Raw genomic sequence first — 10,787 nt, 5'->3', positions numbered from 1 at the left:
GACGCTTTACAAGAGAGACAATAAATAAATACAATAAAGACATAAGTGTGTTATTCTGTGCTGCAGTCTGCTGGGGAGCAGTATAAAACACAAGGATGTGAGGCGACTGGACAAACCAGTAAAAAAAGCTTGCAGTGTGATTGGAACCAGGTTGGACTCAGTGGAGACTGGTGGAGAGAGATGCACACAGAAGAAGCTGGAGACCATTCTAAATTACACAGATCATCCACTTCACAACTTCTTTGTGGACCAGAGAAACAGCAGCAGTGGACGGCTCATCTCTCTGCGCTGCAGGACTGAGAGATACAGAAAATCATTCATCCCTGCAGCCATTAGACTTCATAACTCTCTAGCCAATGGGAGATGAGCTGACAGACACCTGAATTACTTGTTTTATGTGATTTTTATCATTTCATCTGCCAGACACCTGAATTTCCCTTCAGGGATTAATAAAGTAAATTCTATTCTATTCTTCTATTATATACTATCTTGAGAGCCATCATCGATAGAGCAGGACACTGGGAGAGAGTGAATGAATGCTCTAGTTTGTACAGGCCTCAACCACCAGGCCAAACCGGCGCCTCAACACACACTGTTTGTGTGATTTTCTTTTAATGATTAATTTTAAAGTTTTCCACGTATTATTTAAAACAATCCCAGACACAGATGAGGACAAACAAACAAGTCAATTAAAAGTACATAAATATGAAATATTAGAATAAAGCAAAGTAAAATGAAAGAACAAAAAATAACAATAATAATAAATAACATCATAATGACAAATTGTTATGACCAACAAATGAAGTGTTTGGAATAACTTGGATTGACTTGTTTGCAGCTTGTTTGAGAAATAGTGTGTTTGCCAGGCCTGTTTTTATCACACTAATGTTGCAATATACTCAGCAATAAAAACAACAGCACATTTTCACAACACAATATGAACCACAAGTATCACTTTAGACCCAAGTTGTAACAGACAATAGTTATTTTAGTTAGAATACTTTTCTGAATGAAATAAGTATAGATTAATGCAAAACATAAAACATAAAGGGAGGTCAGTCTTGATTGGTCAGTATTATTTTTCCTTTTTTTTTTCATAATTTGATGTGCTATGTTTGCACTACTTAATATCCCCATCTCTTGTTCAGTGTTATCTATCCCCAGTCCTGAGCCCTCAGTAGTCATAGCATGTCCTATCTCAGGCTGAAGAGGCCATCTTGGGAGGTGGAAGAGCTTCAATGGTGTGATGGACCCGATCAGCAGCCAAATGCTGGCGCCCAGGAGGGGGTCGTAAAAGCAGAGACAGAAATAAAAATTAATGGTGTGTCATAGCCAGAAGGGAGGGGGTATACCATGCCTCGGCCCTACAACAAAACAGCCGTTTCTCATTACCAAAAGGGAGGGCAGGGGGGAATGGTAGAGTATGCACCGTAAATTACACATTCATCGCTCTTCCTGACCATAAATTCTTACCCTGGCTCCTTTGGACGGGGCTCTCCCTCACCTCCCACTCTCTCTTTTTTCTCTCTCTCTCTCTCTCTTGTTCCCCACTCCCATATTTTCCAAGAGAAATGAATGGTAAATCTTTGGAGTATATGGATGCCCTTTGAATTGCCAAGATCCATAACACTGAATGATTTCATTACTTTGGTTTGGCCTTTAAGACGGACCCCAGGGAGAGTGTAACGACAATGGAGAACACCCAGTTCATGTCGGCCTGACTTACATGCACGATCCCTGATCCAAATGTAAACATCAGGGTGCCTCCACATTACCAAAACTGCAAATCAGAGCCTGATGTCACTCAAATTCACTGACAAATCCTTAAAAATGAGAGTCATCAACTAACTACAGCTTAAACAGGGCATTAATGTTTCACATTGCTATTCTTGGTTCGCAATATAAGAAACAGTCTTAACTCAGTGGATCAGTTGTACTAGCTTTTTAGGTTTCATGTCTACATCTAGTGACCTCCATCAGGTGTTTGTTTGGAATGACTGCAACAAAAGATAAAGTTGAAAGCTGACAAACTTTATGACAGAAAATACCAAAGAAATAGGGTCAAATATGTTACTGTATCGCCTTACTAAATGGGGTAATTTGTAAGTCTCTCAGAATTAAAGATGGACAGAGTTCCACCACTGTGAGAGACTGTGTGAGCAAATAGTTCAACAATTTTCAGAATAATGTGGGTTAGACAGAGTTCTGAGGAAATGCTACATTCAAATTCATGCTATTTTCTGTGATTACCAACCCTAGCTTTAAAACCAGATACGACTCTGTAGTGGAAGTCACTGCATGAGCTATAAAACACTTGTCTGTGAACAAAGTTTGAAGTTTGCATCCACGAATGCAGGCTAAAACTGTACTGTGTAAAATTTAAACCATATATCCAGGCCTATCCTCAACACCAAGGGGCTGCTTGGAAGAGCTTTCTTTTGTCTTTTCATTCAAACATTTGGATATTGTACTTCAAGAGCACAGCTCAAACTACAGTGTGAAGAAAGTGTTTTATTTCCACCGGCCATGTTAAGTTTGTGTTTGGGATTTGAACCCAAGATCCTTGCATTGAAAGATAGCAGTCATCCATAACACCACAGAATTGCTTGCCAGTTCTTGTCTCTCTAGGTCTTTGATGTAGTATTTCAAAAGCACAGCTCATGCACATTGTAAGGAAACTACATCTCTCCCATTTCATACTGGAAGCCCGTACTGGGATTCAAACCCACAACCATCAAATTGAAAGGTAGAAGGCATGTCCTCAACACCATGGGGCTGCTTGGAAGAGCTTTCTTTTGTCTTTTCATTCAAACACTTGGATATTGTACTTCAAGAGCACAGCTCAAACTACAGTGTGAAGAAAGTGTTTTATTTCCACCGGCCATGTTAAGTTTGTGTTTGGGATTTGAACCCAAGATCCTTGCATTGAAAGATAGCAGTCATCCATAACACCACAGAACTGCTTGCCAGTTCTTGTCTCTCTAAGTCTTTGATGTAGTATTTCAAAAGCACAGCTCATGCACATTGTAAGGAAACTGCATCTTTCCCATTTCACACTGGAAGCCCATACTGGGATTCGAACCCACAACCATCAAATTGAAAGGTAGAAGGCATGTCCTCAACACCAAGGGGCTGCTTGGAAGAGCTTTCTTTTGTAGGTATTTTCATTCCACCATTTAGATATTGTATTTCAAAAGCACAGTTCAAATTAAAGTGTTTAAAATTCATCTCTCAAATAATCCAGAGCCAGAAACACAAAAAAAGTTACAATTTTGATTCTGACACCAAAAAACATGAAAAAAGTTAAAATTGTGCATCTGACAAAAAAAATACAAGAAAAAAGTGGAGACCAGATGCTTTTTCATCTGAGGTCTGAAACCTGAACTCCGTGACCTGAGGATGTCCTATTATGTAGCATACATATTTGAATTGTGTGCAGCTAGTTTAATGCATTTATAGTCACTGCCTGATGCAAATGTGTACAGCACTGTTAAATGTTGCACTGTTGTGTCTGCATGTGTCTTCTTTAACATTTCCTGATTGCTGCTTCCTGGTTGTCTTGCTCCATGTATTTTATGTCCATGGAAACTTTCTCAAAGACTGTCATATCATGTCCTTATGTAGCTTTTAGTCATTATTGATTGTATGGTGCTGTTTGTAATTTTCTTTTCTTCTCTTTTTTGTTTGTTTGTTTGTCTTTTGGTTTCTCCTCTACCTTCTTATTTTGATTTTATTTTACCCTATTTTATCTTTGTTTAATCTTGATCTTTTTAGGGAGCCTTTTTAACATCTGGCAAGGGGCTACGGATGTAAACTAGCCTTTTGGCTAACAAGCATATTTACCGAAGTGTTAATTAATATGCATGGTCCTTTTAAATAATAAATAAAAAATCATGGGAGTAATAAGGCTGATTTATACTTTTGTGTCGAATCGACGGCGTAGCCTACGCTGGGGGCCCCCATAACTATGCAGAGGCCTACACCCGTAGCTGACGTGCACCTCCTCCAAAATGTAACTACGCGTAGAATCGACAAGGACAGCAAGCCCTGTGATTGGTCCACTCAGCAGCATTGAGTTTCCTGCATTCATAGCACTTCCAGGACCCCGGACATGGGCCGTGTATTTCATCTCCTTCCTTCTATTCTTCCCTGTAATCATGTCTGCATGATAAACAGCAACATGTATCAGCTGTAGATTAACATAACACACTCTGAATCGCTGTGGAAAAGTAAAGAGAGATCGTAACGAGGCCGGAAGGAGGCGACCGGCTATCAGAGAGACCGCACTGCCCTCAAGCGTTTTGGCGGAGATTTGCTGAGTGACACGGACACATAGCGCACAAGTATGTGGTGCTCATGTCCGCGTCAGCAGAAGTATAAATCAGCCTTTGGGCTACATTATATGTGTATCCTTTGTTGATCCTCTTGCATGGACTCAGCTAAGTGGTATTAATAGAAACTGGAAATTCAGAAATGGTTTGTTTTATGAAATGTTGTGTTTTACAAAATATTGTTGTGTTTTCTTAAATGTCGTCATATATTCTGAACTGTTGTTGTGTTTTGCCCTTCAGGGCCACCATACATTCGGATTGAAAATCTCTTTGGCAAGGTAGCAAACATATAACATCACAAACATCTTAAAAACTACATAAACGTCACAACATGAGAACATCATTTTAAAAAGGTAATCAAATACACTGTGGCCTTTCAAGAGAAACAACCAAATGCCTTGGCCACCACATTCTTTTTGATTCTTAAGAGATGTTAGTGTGTCTAATTTAGCTCTTTGAAGGTTATCCCATGCCCAAGGTGCATTATCGTAAAAGGCACTTTTTCCCTAGTTTTCATCTGGTAAAATGGAAGGTACAGTGAAGAGCAACAAACTACAAGATCACAACTGGAGCTGAAATAGAGAAGAGCACAGAGGGAAGCTGGAAGTTTACATCACTGGTGTGTTTGTGAATTGTAAATGATGTCCTACCCATAAAAACATAAAAAAATGCCATGGTAAGACAAGGATTATGAAGCGAGGGGGTGCATGATATGCTGAATCAAAGGTACATTAAGTGGATGTCATCATAACCAATCACAGAATAACTTTGCAACATACTGTATTTTCAGGAATCACGAACCACCCTCACGATAATCTGTTCACCTCAGTTGACCTGTGTTTCAGACGTAGCTGGATACGTCCAAATCTTGATTTATTACCCCTATTTTCTAAATGAAAAGTTGTTACTTTTTGAAGATCTGACCTCTAAACTCTCTTACCTTAGTCTCTCTGTTTTTTAAGTGATGTCTGACTCACATTGCCTGTGAGAGAACCCTGTCAATTACAACAAATTTTCCCTCTCTCAAGTTTTCCAGTTCCATTTTAACGCACAGCATCCCTGACATAATTCTTGTAGAGATCTCCCTAAGATGTTCTGTCATCGGCCGGGTGAACGAGAGGTCTGGGCCACATGAGGTCACTGGAGTCTCCAGCTGAGTCACCACTAACCGCCAGCAGCATCTAACTGGACTCTACCCCTCCCAGTTTTGTTGTTTCCAGCTCTTTAAACATCAGCCTTCAGAGATGTCCTGTCAGCAGTCCCACTGATCCATGATAAATCCCATTTCCAAACTCCACCACCATCCTCTCTCTCTGTGGCTTGAGATCTGAGAGGTTGATTCTGGAAATCGACAAAGAGAAAATGTCCTTTTCGATTCGACAATATTCCAACGAATTGTACATCAGTGCTGACAAGCTGGCATGTTTCTATCAGCCGCAGATATCTATGAGAGACGGACTGTTGAATCAAAACAACAAAACTATTTTATATATTTATAAGGGGAAGCCAGCAGTCTTTGTGAATCTGCTTCTGATTGCTAAAAGACATAAGTCACTCACGATACAAATCTGAGGCATCGGCATGGTGTGGTGGGTGCACGTTTGGCTAATTTGGATCCAGAGTCAACACCAGGTGTTTGTAAAGTACGAGACATTCACAGAATTTCTGCAGTATCATTTAAAGGCCGTACAGCTGGATCTTTATTTTATGTTTACTGTTAAAAGAAGCTTAGAACAGTAGAATATAACTGGGAGAAACATTGACTCATGCAAGTCTTTGTATTATAAGGAGATGGAAAACCTGGGCTATGCATGGGACAAACGACTAATTTAATGATGTTAAGCTGTTATTTACAAAGCTTAATTTAAGCCAGTTGTGTCCTAACCTGAGGAAATGGTCAAAAAAAATCCTGATACAGGAGATGATTGTTTGTCAGATGGTACACATGATAGTTGATATGCACTGCCCCCTTTTGTAACCAAGCAGTACTGCATGGAAGTAAAACAGAGTTGCTCTACTGTTTTTCAGCAGTGGTTCCCAAACGTTTTATTCCAAAACCCCCAAAATAACAGTGCCTGAGACTGGAGACTCCCACTGTCCCGAGGTGGTTAAATGTTGTTCACAGCCAGATGCAAGAACAAGTATTCCAATCCAGAAACCTATATATATCTTTTTAATTTACAGAAGACTATAGCAGCTCAATTTCCTTAGGGGTCATGTGGCAACAAAGTATAAAAATATATGGCTTCCTGTCCCCCAACGCATTCACTTCAAACTTTTCCTCCTGACTTACAAAGCCCTCCATCACCTGGCCCCCTCCTCTCTCACTGACCTGCTTCACCATCACAGCCCCTCCCGTGCTCTCCACTCCTCCAATGAAAACCTCCTCTCCCCACCCTGTAGGACCAAGCACCGAACCTGGGGCGACAGGGCTCACTCCATTGCTGCCCCCGCCCTCTGGAACTCCCTCCCCAAACACATACGCAGTTCCACTGACCTACAAACATTCAAATCCCAGCTCAAAACACACCTCTTCAGAACTGCTTTTAACTGTTAATATTTTTATATCCACTGTTTTTCTATTTAGTTTTTTTATTGTGTCTTTTATTGTGTGCTATTTTTGAAGTGTCTTTGAGTTTTCTGAAAAGCACTATATGAATAAAATGTATTAATATTATTATTAATATTATTATTATTAGTATTATTATCATAAAAGTAAATTGATGACGGTTTATATTTACATTATTTTATCTAAAATGTAGCTCCACATTTGTTCATATATGTTTTTGCAACAATGGATTAAATATACATTATTAGATTTTATTATCTTTTGGAAGGCATCTTGCGACCTCCAAATCAGTTTATCACGACCCCCCCAAGGGGTCCCGACCTGAAATTTGGGAAACACTGTTTTACAGGGTGTGTCATATGGTGTGCAACCATGTGATAAAGAGGAAAAACAATCAATGAAACGGTCCGCCTTATGAATTTCACATGATTATTTAGAAAGCAGATATCAGCACAACTGCAAAAAAAAATTCATACATTTCTCAAAAATTGTTTGTATTTGTCATTCATGTTGCATGGTGATTAGTGGAGGTTAAGCATAGGACACAGTTAGAGTAGGGGGAAGAGTTAGGGTTAAGGTTTTGGGCACAGCTGTGTTGAATTTGGCTAAATGTATACACGCAAATATTTATAGACTCCAACTTTTTGTGAAAAGGATTAAATCAGCTGAGCCTTTAAAGTAAAAGTCAATGGTGAGGATTAACTTTTTTTTGTCTTTCTTTAAATTCTGGAGGTCAATGTTTTGGTAATGGTATTAACAGTGGTGGACAAAGTACACAGCTTCATTACTTAAGTCAAAGTATAGATACTCCATGTCAAATATTACTACAATACAAGTGAAAGTTGCTCTGTCAAATTATTACTTGTATTAAAGTACTGAAGTACTTGCTTTTAAAAATACTTAAGTATTCAAAGTACTTTTTGAAAATATCTCAAAACTTTCTATTTTCACAATACATAAATGCAGTCAAGACATAGGAGTACATTCGGTTCCATTATGTTTATCCAGGAAACATTACTTGAAATCTCTAAAAACTAAACCATGGAATAAAAACAGAAACTAAGTTACTCCAAGCACAGCCAACTTAGATTGAAATGTTCATCTGGAATAAAACAAATGTTACGTAGCTCAGCACGCTTTCTCAGGTTGGACAGTGAATGTTTGTATGTTTGGCCAGAGTGGGAAACAGGAAGAACATTTCGAACAATACGTATCATTCTTCATTTCAAAAACCTCTAATACAGGCTGAAGATATGGCCATGGGTGCTCAGGTAGAGAATTATAGCTATCATTACCACCTCTAAATGAACTTCCTGATCTGAGTTAAATGTGCTCTGTGTTTACCTCAAGTTGAGGTGCACGATATACAGGTAGGGTTAAACCACTGACTGTCTTAGGGATCAGTTTCAGAAAAGAGAAGGAAATTCATGAGCTGACTTCAAAGCAAAAGTAGTGAGTAACTAGAGCACTGATAGAAATGTAGTGGAGTAAAATGTACAATAATTGTCTTTTAGATGGAGTGGAGTAAAAATAATAAGTATCCCCAAAAAATAATACTCAAGAAAAGTACAGATACTAAATTACAAAGTAAATTTACTTTGTTACTGTCGACCACTGGTTATTAATTTAAATAGTAACATCCTGTAGATTTTGCTTTTATGCTGCATTTATGGAAAACTGCAATGAAAGAAGTGACCACAAGAGGGAGCTGTTGACACAGAAAACATATCAACCGCATCCTCATTCTGCAAATGGGACCTTTAAAACTACAGCTGAGTGAGTCGTCATTATCATCTGTAAGTGATGCTTAAGACTTCCTGAATAATTCACAGGGGAATGGTAAGACATCCCCATCAAAACACAATCTGGATACGAAGCTTTTGTCAGAAAGTTTCAGGGACAGAGAGAAGGGGCACTGCCAAGGATTTTAGGCCCCTTGAAAAAATAGAAATGATTTAATATTGGGGGAAAAAATCACTAATGTTGTAATGTTTTTGGGGCCTTCAGAAAAATCCTAACATGCAGCGCCCCTGCAAGCTTTAAAGCCAAAAGAGAAAAATAAAAAGAGGAAAAACAATAAAAAGACAATAAAGAAATCAAACCATAACAATCTTTGTTGGTTCAGTCCATAATTGTTTTGAAATTTCATGGTTGCAGAAGTTTTTCCCTTTTTTCACATTGTGTCAAACAAAAGAAGTCCCAAACTATATCTCAGTCACAAAAAGCTGAATTTACTGGCCACATGTTTTTCCATCTCTGACTTGGCTTCTGTTGTGTCCTTGTTGAACTTCCAATGATAGATGTGTGTCTGTAATTTTCTGCCTTAACCATCATCTTGCACAGGCCCTGGGAGGTTACCTTGGTGTGTTTTAAGGTAAATAAACGTGATAAAAAAACTTTCTGCTATGCAAGATGCAGGTGTTCGGAATTCCATAAGAAGTTAAAAAAATGTTGCCATGTTGAGTCATTTCACTTCAGGATGTTTACAGAAGTAATAAGCTTTCTTTTTGATATCTCATACATAGTCGTGGTGGCCTTCCCAGAGTCCTTTCATATAACTGATATCAAATGTTCAATCACTTGTTTGTCTTTCATTCCATCCAAATCCAACTTTATTAAAACATTTCTCTCTTACAATTTTATCCAAGAGAAGGATTATATTAAGACTTGATGAAAAAGAGCCGGCCAATTCACTTGCTTTTCTTCAAAGCTAAATCATCTTGATGTTTTGAATTTCAGTCAATCATGGCCAATCCACTCCTCAAACTCTTTTGCATTCCAAACATCTCATCTCCAAACAACTGCTCCAGTGGAGTGGCTCAGCTGCCACCAGTGCAAGATTGCAGTTACACTGGGCCGACCCAAGAAGGAAAGAAATGCTGCTGCAGGAGTACAACTTTAATTGTTCTTTGAATGGTGCATGCATGCTCAGCAAAAACACTTATTTCAAATTAAGCCTTAATTTGCAGTGGCTTCATTATCTCAGGCAGATTCAAACACATTGTAACGCGGCTGGTGTAGGTAGAGAGAGCTAGCTGTCTTATCAGTTGGCAATCGACCGTAAATAGCATCAAAAAGCTTCCAGACATTAGAGTGGGATCTCCACATGACAGAATTGAACAGTTGACCTTATAATGCCAGGTCTCCACTGCGCTATGTTCATATATCAAACATGACAAATAGAAAATAGGCATAGCTTAGACCAACTCGTCACTACACGAGAGTCGTCTCTCGGTTGGAATCAAGCGGCAACCTCCAGTCACAAAATATGAATCCTAAACGAAGTGTTATAAACTGCAGTTCATTGAGCGTCCACTTGAGGCTGGCTGCAGAAACGCCAATAACCACATACACACCAATTCAACAAAGATGATCTTTGCAGCATTAATAATCATGTTTACAGCCTGGTTCAAAAAACTGCTTTGGTCTGAAGAGCTCATTTCTCTTTCGGCACACACTGTACAGGGGGTAAGATTTTTTTTATAACGCAACAGGTCAGGAGATATTAAGATTACGAGTTTTGCCCATTTAAGGACATGACTGACTTAACTGACAGGCAGGAACACTGTAGATGTTGGCAAGGAGGCTCAAGGCTCTTTACCTCACACTAGTTTGACAGAAGTTAGGTTGCGTTTAGCATTTCCAATATGCCTCCCGCCGCCGACTAACAAAACAGGGCTTCGGAAACAGATGGGTGACATGCTGGATACTATGTCCTCTATTTATACAGTCTGTGTTTGGGTATGTAACAACAACTGAGGTCTTAAAGCAACTTTTCTGCATTAGACCAAAACAGAAAGGTGGCACCATCTTGTGGCACTATCTGGTATTGCAGTAGTATTACAACAATAAGATTCTGACTGTTACAACATCCTCAAGAAGCAATG

The 10,787-nt window shown here is 39.0% G+C and overlaps 1 long non-coding RNA gene across 2 annotated transcripts in view; it reads right to left on the bottom strand.

Annotated features, from left to right (window-relative positions):
- LOC117823492 overlaps window positions 1–10,787 on the bottom strand; it is a 34,041-nt gene that overhangs the window by 22,519 nt on the left and 735 nt on the right. The window lies entirely within an intron of this gene.

The sequence above is a fragment of the Notolabrus celidotus genome, chromosome 12 (genome assembly GCF_009762535.1).
Source record: "Notolabrus celidotus isolate fNotCel1 chromosome 12, fNotCel1.pri, whole genome shotgun sequence".
Taxonomy (NCBI): domain Eukaryota; kingdom Metazoa; phylum Chordata; class Actinopteri; order Labriformes; family Labridae; genus Notolabrus; species Notolabrus celidotus.
Note: the sequence above shows the minus strand (reverse complement) of the source record. Positions and strands in the feature narration are given on the sequence as shown.